Source organism: Bactrocera neohumeralis, unplaced genomic scaffold (assembly GCF_024586455.1).
Source record: "Bactrocera neohumeralis isolate Rockhampton unplaced genomic scaffold, APGP_CSIRO_Bneo_wtdbg2-racon-allhic-juicebox.fasta_v2 ctg5397, whole genome shotgun sequence".
Classification (NCBI taxonomy): Eukaryota; Metazoa; Arthropoda; class Insecta; order Diptera; family Tephritidae; genus Bactrocera; species Bactrocera neohumeralis.
In genome coordinates this window covers 1-8,066 of record NW_026092329.1, presented here as the reverse complement: position 1 = coordinate 8,066, position 8,066 = coordinate 1, and the positions used below count along the sequence as shown (strand labels likewise).

Sequence of the window (8,066 nt, the reverse complement as noted above, 5' to 3'; positions counted from 1 at the left end):
ATCTAACCTTTTCAACGATGAGTGCACTAAGTGATTTTTAAATTAATAAATTTAGGTAAAATATACCAAAATAAAAGTGAAATGTGAACTTATTTCAATGTTTAGAGTGTATATTTAAATATACAGAGTGAAAAACGTGAAAAAATTTAGTGAAACATAGAGAAATACCATGTGTTATTAGTGCAAATTTTTGAACTTTTAATCGTGAATATTTTAAAAAATAAAAGTTATTTTTATATTATTTTTGGCTATTTCTTCTCTGGAGAAGCTCCCCTATCCGCACATACCCCATTTATACGGAAATTCGGTTTTTTACCCCTCCGCCAAAGTAATCGGTATACACACCAGTTAAGTGACCTTCTGCAGTTTAAAGGTTTATGTTGCAGCCTTGAGGAAATTAAATAGTTAAGAGAATATTCATATGTACATATACTGAATTCAATTAAGTGAAAAATACACACCGAAGTTACTCTCCGTTATTGAAAAACAATTACACCGTTTAAAATAAAGAATAATAATATACGGTACCTAGTTGTACAAAATTCGAATAATATTATACTAATTAAAGAAAGGTACTATCTGAAACAGAGTATAAATTTTAAAGAGTTTCCAGAAACTCAACAAGTATAGAAAACGTCTAAAATAAAATATTATACGTTCTTTGCAAAATATTCTAGTAGATAATTCAAGTGGAGCTCTTCTTAACAGCAAGGCACAATGTACAATTTACTATTAACACAATTCTTTGAACTGATTCCGGATAATGTATTAAAAACTCTTTACGGAGCTTTGTATAACATAAAATAACAGTAGAAAAGGTAGTCACTCAGCCATTACTTGAACTCTGCAAATAGCGCAAGTGTCGCACTCAACATCCCAGCTCCACATAGCCACAGCATTCCACTTCTTCAACGTAAACATTTTATCCGGTTTACCTCCGTCATTATCGTTGAATTGTTTGTCCATGGAACTTTCAATATCCTCACCATCAACCATTGCTTACAAAACTTCCTTGAACCGCCAGTAATAAAGTTTATTGCAATGTTAAAAATTCAATTCCGAGAAGGGGGTGATGCTAACACAATAGAAAACAAAACATAGGGTTCACTAGCGTTAAATATTTCGTTGAAATGGTGTGCGTCAAAGATATATTCGCAAAATTTTTGTCACATTACCCAGCAGTAGCAGCTATACAAACTCCAAAATATTGAAAGAACTAATGTGGAAAACTTACGCATACACACCGCGCCACCGATAATACGTTTACGTTAGAAATTGTTGTTAAAATTGTCAATTGGATCTTAAGAAACTCATAGAAACTTTATTAGAATCGCCGGTAGCGCAGTTGTGTAATTAACAGGTGATTCAATGTTCATATGAAGTTTGATCTCCAAATGTCAATTAGTATGTGTTTGGCAGCTGTTTGTTGACGACGTGAAGTTAAAATTGAACAACGGTTTGCTTGAAAAACATTCAATGAAGGTCGTGACGTCATCGAAGATTTGCTTCAAACCAGTGGTTCATCCACTTCTGCTATAGTCGATAACATCGAAAAAATGTAAGAAATAGTGCTTAAAAGTCGTTGTGTTGGCACCAGAGGCTTTCAACATCTCTTATAGATCGACTCCAAAAATTTTGGTTAATGTTTTGGGTATGGTGTGCATTCAATGACAGACTGGTACGAAAATACCTGAATCTTTTGCGAAAACCACGTGGAGAAGAGGCTGAAGACCTTACATTATTCAAACACATCGTTGCTGGTGTCGAGTCTAGTGAGTAGAGGGAATGACGCGGCAAAAATTAGCGCAAGCCGAAAAAAAAACAAAATTCGTTAAAGGCCATCTCAACCAGGACATTAAACAAGTGTATGGAAAATAATAGCAGTGTTACTCGCTCGAGAGTCTATATTGAAGGCGACAATAAAGATTTGTACCTACATAAATACGGTTTTTTTGTCAGTCCAGGTGAACTTTAATCAAATGGTATTATTAATATATGATTGATTTTTTTTTAGATTGTTTTGATTTTTTCACCGATAATGATTAATTTTTCGTAATTCTATAATTACATTTTAGCAAAACTAATGTCTAAAAGAAGATCATATTTATATTTTAGTTTTTTGTTTGCTCAAAATAAAACTCGCTATATATGTAATTACATATATTTTTGAAGTTTTTTTTTTAACTTTTGTTGCATATTATTTTAGAACAAATGTAAAGCATGACACAATTCCGATTTCTTTGGCGCCGCGATTTGAAGGTACCTTTGGAAAGAGGAAGTCCTCCTGATTAAAAAATATATAGGGTTATAGGTACCGCAAACGTTTAGTTTACGAGATATTCGACCTTAAAGTTCAAAAATTCCCAAAATTCGAACATTTCAACAAGCTATTTTACCACATTAAACACACTTTACTCACATTTTTCATTTCAAATTAATTAAATTAAACTATAAACTTTTAAATAAATCCATATTTTACACTTTTAACAGTCTTTTTACTGAAGAAATCTTTATTTTAAAAATCACATCTTACACTCGTAGTGAACATCATGTGTGTGCTAAAAATTACGACGAAATGGAGCGCTGCCATGTGATAATAAGGAAATTCGCTGAAATGCCTTTTTTCCCAAAAATTCCTCGATTCATTCATGTGGATATGTTCTTTATTTAATTTAATAAACAAATAAGCAATATTATATAGTAATATTATATAATAATATTATATACATATACAATATACATCACCTAATATACAAAAAAACGTATTATCAAAAATAAATGGTAAGCGCTGACAGATATAATAACCAAAATTTAACCATTTTATAACGAAAACTCAAATATTGTTTCAATATCAGTGCAAGATAACCAAAAAATATAACCACTTTATAACGAAACTCAATATATATTTTTTTATTTTAACGCAGAAAGGAGTACTATGCGAAAGTACTTTAGTCACCCCGGGTATTCGCTCGACCAGGGTTATTTTTTTAAAGCGCGGCCGAAGGCCGCCAACGCAGAAAGGAGTACCTCGCGAAAGTACTTTAGTCACCCCGGGTATTCGCTCGACCAGGGTTATTTTTTTAAAGCGCGGCCGAAGGCCGCCAACGCAGAAAGGAGTACTATGCGAAAGTACTTCAGTCACCCAGGGTATTCGCTCGACCAGGGTTATTTTTTTTAAAGCGTGGCCGAAGGCCGCCAATGCAGAAAGTACTTCAGTCACATAAATCACATATTACACATACGTATATGTGCATATGTAGAAAGAATTTTTTTATAGTTAATATAGAAAAAAGAATTACGTGAAAAAGCAAACAAAGAAAAATTGTTAAAAATCCTACATATTTGCTATTTAAGATGTGGCAAGGCTTGTTTTCCTCATAATTGTAAACAATCTAACCTTTTCAACGATGAGTGCACTAAGTGATTTTTAAATTAATAAATTTAGGTAAAATATACCAAAATAAAAGTGAAATGTGAACTTATTTCAATGTTTAGAGTGTATATTTAAATATACAGAGTGAAAAACGTGAAAAAATTTAGTGAAACATAGAGAAATACCATGTGTTATTAGTGCAAATTTTTGAACTTTTAATCGTGAATATTTTAAAAAATAAAAGTTATTTTTATATTATTTTTGGCTATTTCTTCTCTGGAGAAGCTCCCCTATCCGCACATACCCCATTTATACGGAAATTCGGTTTTTTACCCCTCCGCCAAAGTAATCGGTATACACACCAGTTAAGTGACCTTCTGCAGTTTAAAGGTTTATGTTGCAGCCTTGAGGAAATTAAATAGTTAAGAGAATATTCATATGTACATATACTGAATTCAATTAAGTGAAAAATACACACCGAAGTTACTCTCCGTTATTGAAAAACAATTACACCGTTTAAAATAAAGAATAATAATATACGGTACCTAGTTGTACAAAATTCGAATAATATTATACTAATTAAAGAAAGGTACTATCTGAAACAGAGTATAAATTTTAAAGAGTTTCCAGAAACTCAACAAGTATAGAAAACGTCTAAAATAAAATATTATACGTTCTTTGCAAAATATTCTAGTAGATAATTCAAGTGGAGCTCTTCTTAACAGCAAGGCACAATGTACAATTTACTATTAACACAATTCTTTGAACTGATTCCGGATAATGTATTAAAAACTCTTTACGGAGCTTTGTATAACATAAAATAACAGTAGAAAAGGTAGTCACTCAGCCATTACTTGAACTCTGCAAATAGCGCAAGTGTCGCACTCAACATCCCAGCTCCACATAGCCACAGCATTCCACTTCTTCAACGTAAACATTTTATCCGGTTTACCTCCGTCATTATCGTTGAATTGTTTGTCCATGGAACTTTCAATATCCTCACCATCAACCATTGCTTACAAAACTTCCTTGAACCGCCAGTAATAAAGTTTATTGCAATGTTAAAAATTCAATTCCGAGAAGAGGGTGATGCTGACACAATAGAAAACAAAACATAGGGTTCACTAGCGTTAAATATTTCGTTGAAATGGTGTGCGTCAAAGATATATTCGCAAAATTTTTGTCACATTACCCAGCAGTAGCAGCTATACAAACTCCAAAATATTGAAAGAACTAATGTGGAAAACTTACGCATACACACCGCGCCACCGATAATACGTTTACGTTAGAAATTGTTGTTAAAATTGTCAATTGGATCTTAAGAAACTCATAGAAACTTTATTAGAATCGCCGGTAGCGCAGTTGTGTAATTAACAGGTGATTCAATGTTCATATGAAGTTTGATCTCCAAATGTCAATTAGTATGTGTTTGGCAGCTGTTTGTTGACGACGTGAAGTTAAAATTGAACAACGGTTTGCTTGAAAAACATTCAATGAAGGTCGTGACGTCATCGAAGATTTGCTTCAAACCAGTGGTTCATCCACTTCTGCTATAGTCGATAACATCGAAAAAATGTAAGAAATAGTGCTTAAAAGTCGTTGTGTTGGCACCAGAGGCTTTCAACATCTCTTATAGATCGACTCCAAAAATTTTGGTTAATGTTTTGGGTATGGTGTGCATTCAATGACAGACTGGTACGAAAATACCTGAATCTTTTGCGAAAACCACGTGGAGAAGAGGCTGAAGACCTTACATTATTCAAACACATCGTTGCTGGTGTCGAGTCTAGTGAGTAGAGGGAATGACGCGGCAAAAATTAGCGCAAGCCGAAAAAAAAACAAAATTCGTTAAAGGCCATCTCAACCAGGACATTAAACAAGTGTATGGAAAATAATAGCAGTGTTACTCGCTCGAGAGTCTATATTGAAGGCGACAATAAAGATTTGTACCTACATAAATACGGTTTTTTTGTCAGTCCAGGTGAACTTTAATCAAATGGTATTATTAATATATGATTGATTTTTTTAGATTGTTTTGATTTTTTCACCGATAATGATTAATTTTTCGTAATTCTATAATTACATTTTAGCAAAACTAATGTCTAAAAGAAGATCATATTTATATTTTAGTTTTTTGTTTGCTCAAAATAAAACTCGCTATATATGTAATTACATATATTTTTGACGTTTTTTTTAACTTTTGTTGCATATTATTTTAGAACAAATGTAAAGCATGACACAATTCCGATTTCTTTGGCGCCGCGATTTGAAGGTACCTTTGGAAAGAGGAAGTCCTCCTGATTAAAAAATATATAGGGTTATAGGTACCGCAAACGTTTAGTTTACGAGATATTCGACCTTAAAGTTCAAAAATTCCCAAAATTCGAACATTTCAACAAGCTATTTTACCACATTAAACACACTTTACTCACATTTTTCATTTCAAATTAATTAAATTAAACTATAAACTTTTAAATAAATCCATATTTTACACTTTTAACAGTCTTTTTACTGAAGAAATCTTTATTTTAAAAATTACATCTTACACTCGTAGTGAACATCATGTGTGTGCTAAAAATTACGACGAAATGGAGCGCTGCCATGTGATAATAAGGAAATTCGCTGAAATGCCTTTTTTCCCAAAAATTCCTCGATTCATTCATGTGGATATGTTCTTTATTTAATTTAATAAACAAATAAGCAATATTATATAGTAATATTATATAATAATATTATATACATATACAATATACATCACCTAATATACAAAAAAACGTATTATCAAAAATAAATGGTAAGCGCTGACAGATATAATAACCAAAATTTAACCATTTTATAACGAAAACTCAAATATTGTTTCAATATCAGTGCAAGATAACCAAAAAATATAACCACTTTATAACGAAACTCAATATATATTTTTTTATTTTAACGCAGAAAGGAGTACTATGCGAAAGTACTTTAGTCACCCCGGGTATTCGCTCGACCAGGGTTATTTTTTAAAAGCGCGGCCGAAGGCCGCCAACGCAGAAAGGAGTACCTCGCGAAAGTACTTTAGTCACCCCGGGTATTCGCTCGACCAGGGTTATTTTTTTAAAGCGCGGCCGAAGGCCGCCAACGCAGAAAGGAGTACTATGCGAAAGTACTTCAGTCACCCAGGGTATTCGCTCGACCAGGGTTATTTTTTTAAAGCGTGGCCGAAGGCCGCTGATAAATCACATAAATCACATATTACACATACGTATATGTGCATATGTAGAAAGAATTTTTTTATAGTTAATATAGAAAAAAGAATTACGTGAAAAAGCAAACAAAGAAAAATTGTTAAAAATCCTACATATTTGCTATTTAAGATGTGGCAAGGCTTGTTTTCCTCATAATTGTAAACAATCTAACCTTTTCAACGATGAGTGCACTAAGTGATTTTTAAATTAATAAATTTAGGTAAAATATACCAAAATAAAAGTGAAATGTGAACTTATTTCAATGTTTAGAGTGTATATTTAAATATACAGAGTGAAAAACGTGAAAAAATTTAGTGAAACATAGAGAAATACCATGTGTTATTAGTGCAAATTTTTGAACTTTTAATCGTGAATATTTTAAAAAATAAAAGTTATTTTTATATTATTTTTGGCTATTTCTTCTCTGGAGAAGCTCACCTATCCGCACATACCCCATTTATACGGAAATTCGGTTTTTTACCCCTCCGCCAAAGTAATCGGTATACACACCAGTTAAGTGACCTTCTGCAGTTTAAAGGTTTATGTTGCAGCCTTGAGGAAATTAAATAGTTAAGAGAATATTCATATGTACATATACTGAATTCAATTAAGTGAAAAATACACACCGAAGTTACTCTCCGTTATTGAAAAACAATTACACCGTTTAAAATAAAGAATAATAATATACGGTACCTAGTTGTACAAAATTCGAATAATATTATACTAATTAAAGAAAGGTACTATCTGAAACAGAGTATAAATTTTAAAGAGTTTCCAGAAACTCAACAAGTATAGAAAACGTCTAAAATAAAATATTATACGTTCTTTGCAAAATATTCTAGTAGATAATTCAAGTGGAGCTCTTCTTAACAGCAAGGCACAATGTACAATTTACTATTAACACAATTCTTTGAACTGATTCCGGATAATGTATTAAAAACTCTTTACGGAGCTTTGTATAACATAAAATAACAGTAGAAAAGGTAGTCACTCAGCCATTACTTGAACTCTGCAAATAGCGCAAGTGTCGCACTCAACATCCCAGCTCCACATAGCCACAGCATTCCACTTCTTCAACGTAAACATTTTATCCGGTTTACCTCCGTCATTATCGTTGAATTGTTTGTCCATGGAACTTTCAATATCCTCACCATCAACCATTGCTTACAAAACTTCCTTGAACCGCCAGTAATAAAGTTTATTGCAATGTTAAAAATTCAATTCCGAGAAGAGGGTGATGCTGACACAATAGAAAACAAAACATAGGGTTCACTAGCGTTAAATATTTCGTTGAAATGGTGTGCGTCAAAGATATATTCGCAAAATTTTTGTCACATTACCCAGCAGTAGCAGCTATACAAACTCCAAAATATTGAAAGAACTAATGTGGAAAACTTACGCATACACACCGCGCCACCGATAATACGTTTACGTTAGAAATTGTTGTTAAAATTGTCAATTGGATCTTA

The 8,066-nt window shown here is 32.4% G+C and overlaps 3 long non-coding RNA genes across 13 annotated transcripts; 1 reads left to right on the top strand and 2 right to left on the bottom strand.

The window, feature by feature from the left end:
• Positions 1 to 165: 165 nt before the first annotated feature.
• On the bottom strand, positions 166 to 1,069 carry LOC126767320 (uncharacterized). The gene is made up of 2 exons (XR_007669066.1): positions 462 to 1,069; positions 166 to 387 (listed from the first exon to the last, which is right to left on the bottom strand). It is a non-coding gene; the product is annotated as an uncharacterized LOC126767320 (long non-coding RNA).
• On the top strand, positions 252 to 6,581 carry LOC126767318 (uncharacterized). Of its 10 annotated transcripts, XR_007669057.1 has the most exons (4): positions 252 to 365; positions 3,777 to 4,750; positions 4,810 to 5,354; positions 5,593 to 6,285. It is a non-coding gene; the product is annotated as an uncharacterized LOC126767318 (long non-coding RNA). The 10 variants fall into 10 exon arrangements; XR_007669060.1 differs by having other exon boundaries at positions 3,777 to 5,354; positions 5,928 to 6,285; XR_007669054.1 differs by having other exon boundaries at positions 3,777 to 5,354.
• LOC126767319 (uncharacterized) lies at positions 3,056 to 8,043 on the bottom strand. Of its 2 annotated transcripts, none has more exons than XR_007669065.1 (2): positions 7,938 to 8,043; positions 3,056 to 4,465 (listed from the first exon to the last, which is right to left on the bottom strand). It is a non-coding gene; the product is annotated as an uncharacterized LOC126767319 (long non-coding RNA). The 2 variants fall into 2 exon arrangements; XR_007669064.1 differs by lacking the exon at positions 7,938 to 8,043 and adding an exon at positions 4,566 to 4,640.
• Positions 8,044 to 8,066: the final 23 nt, after the last annotated feature.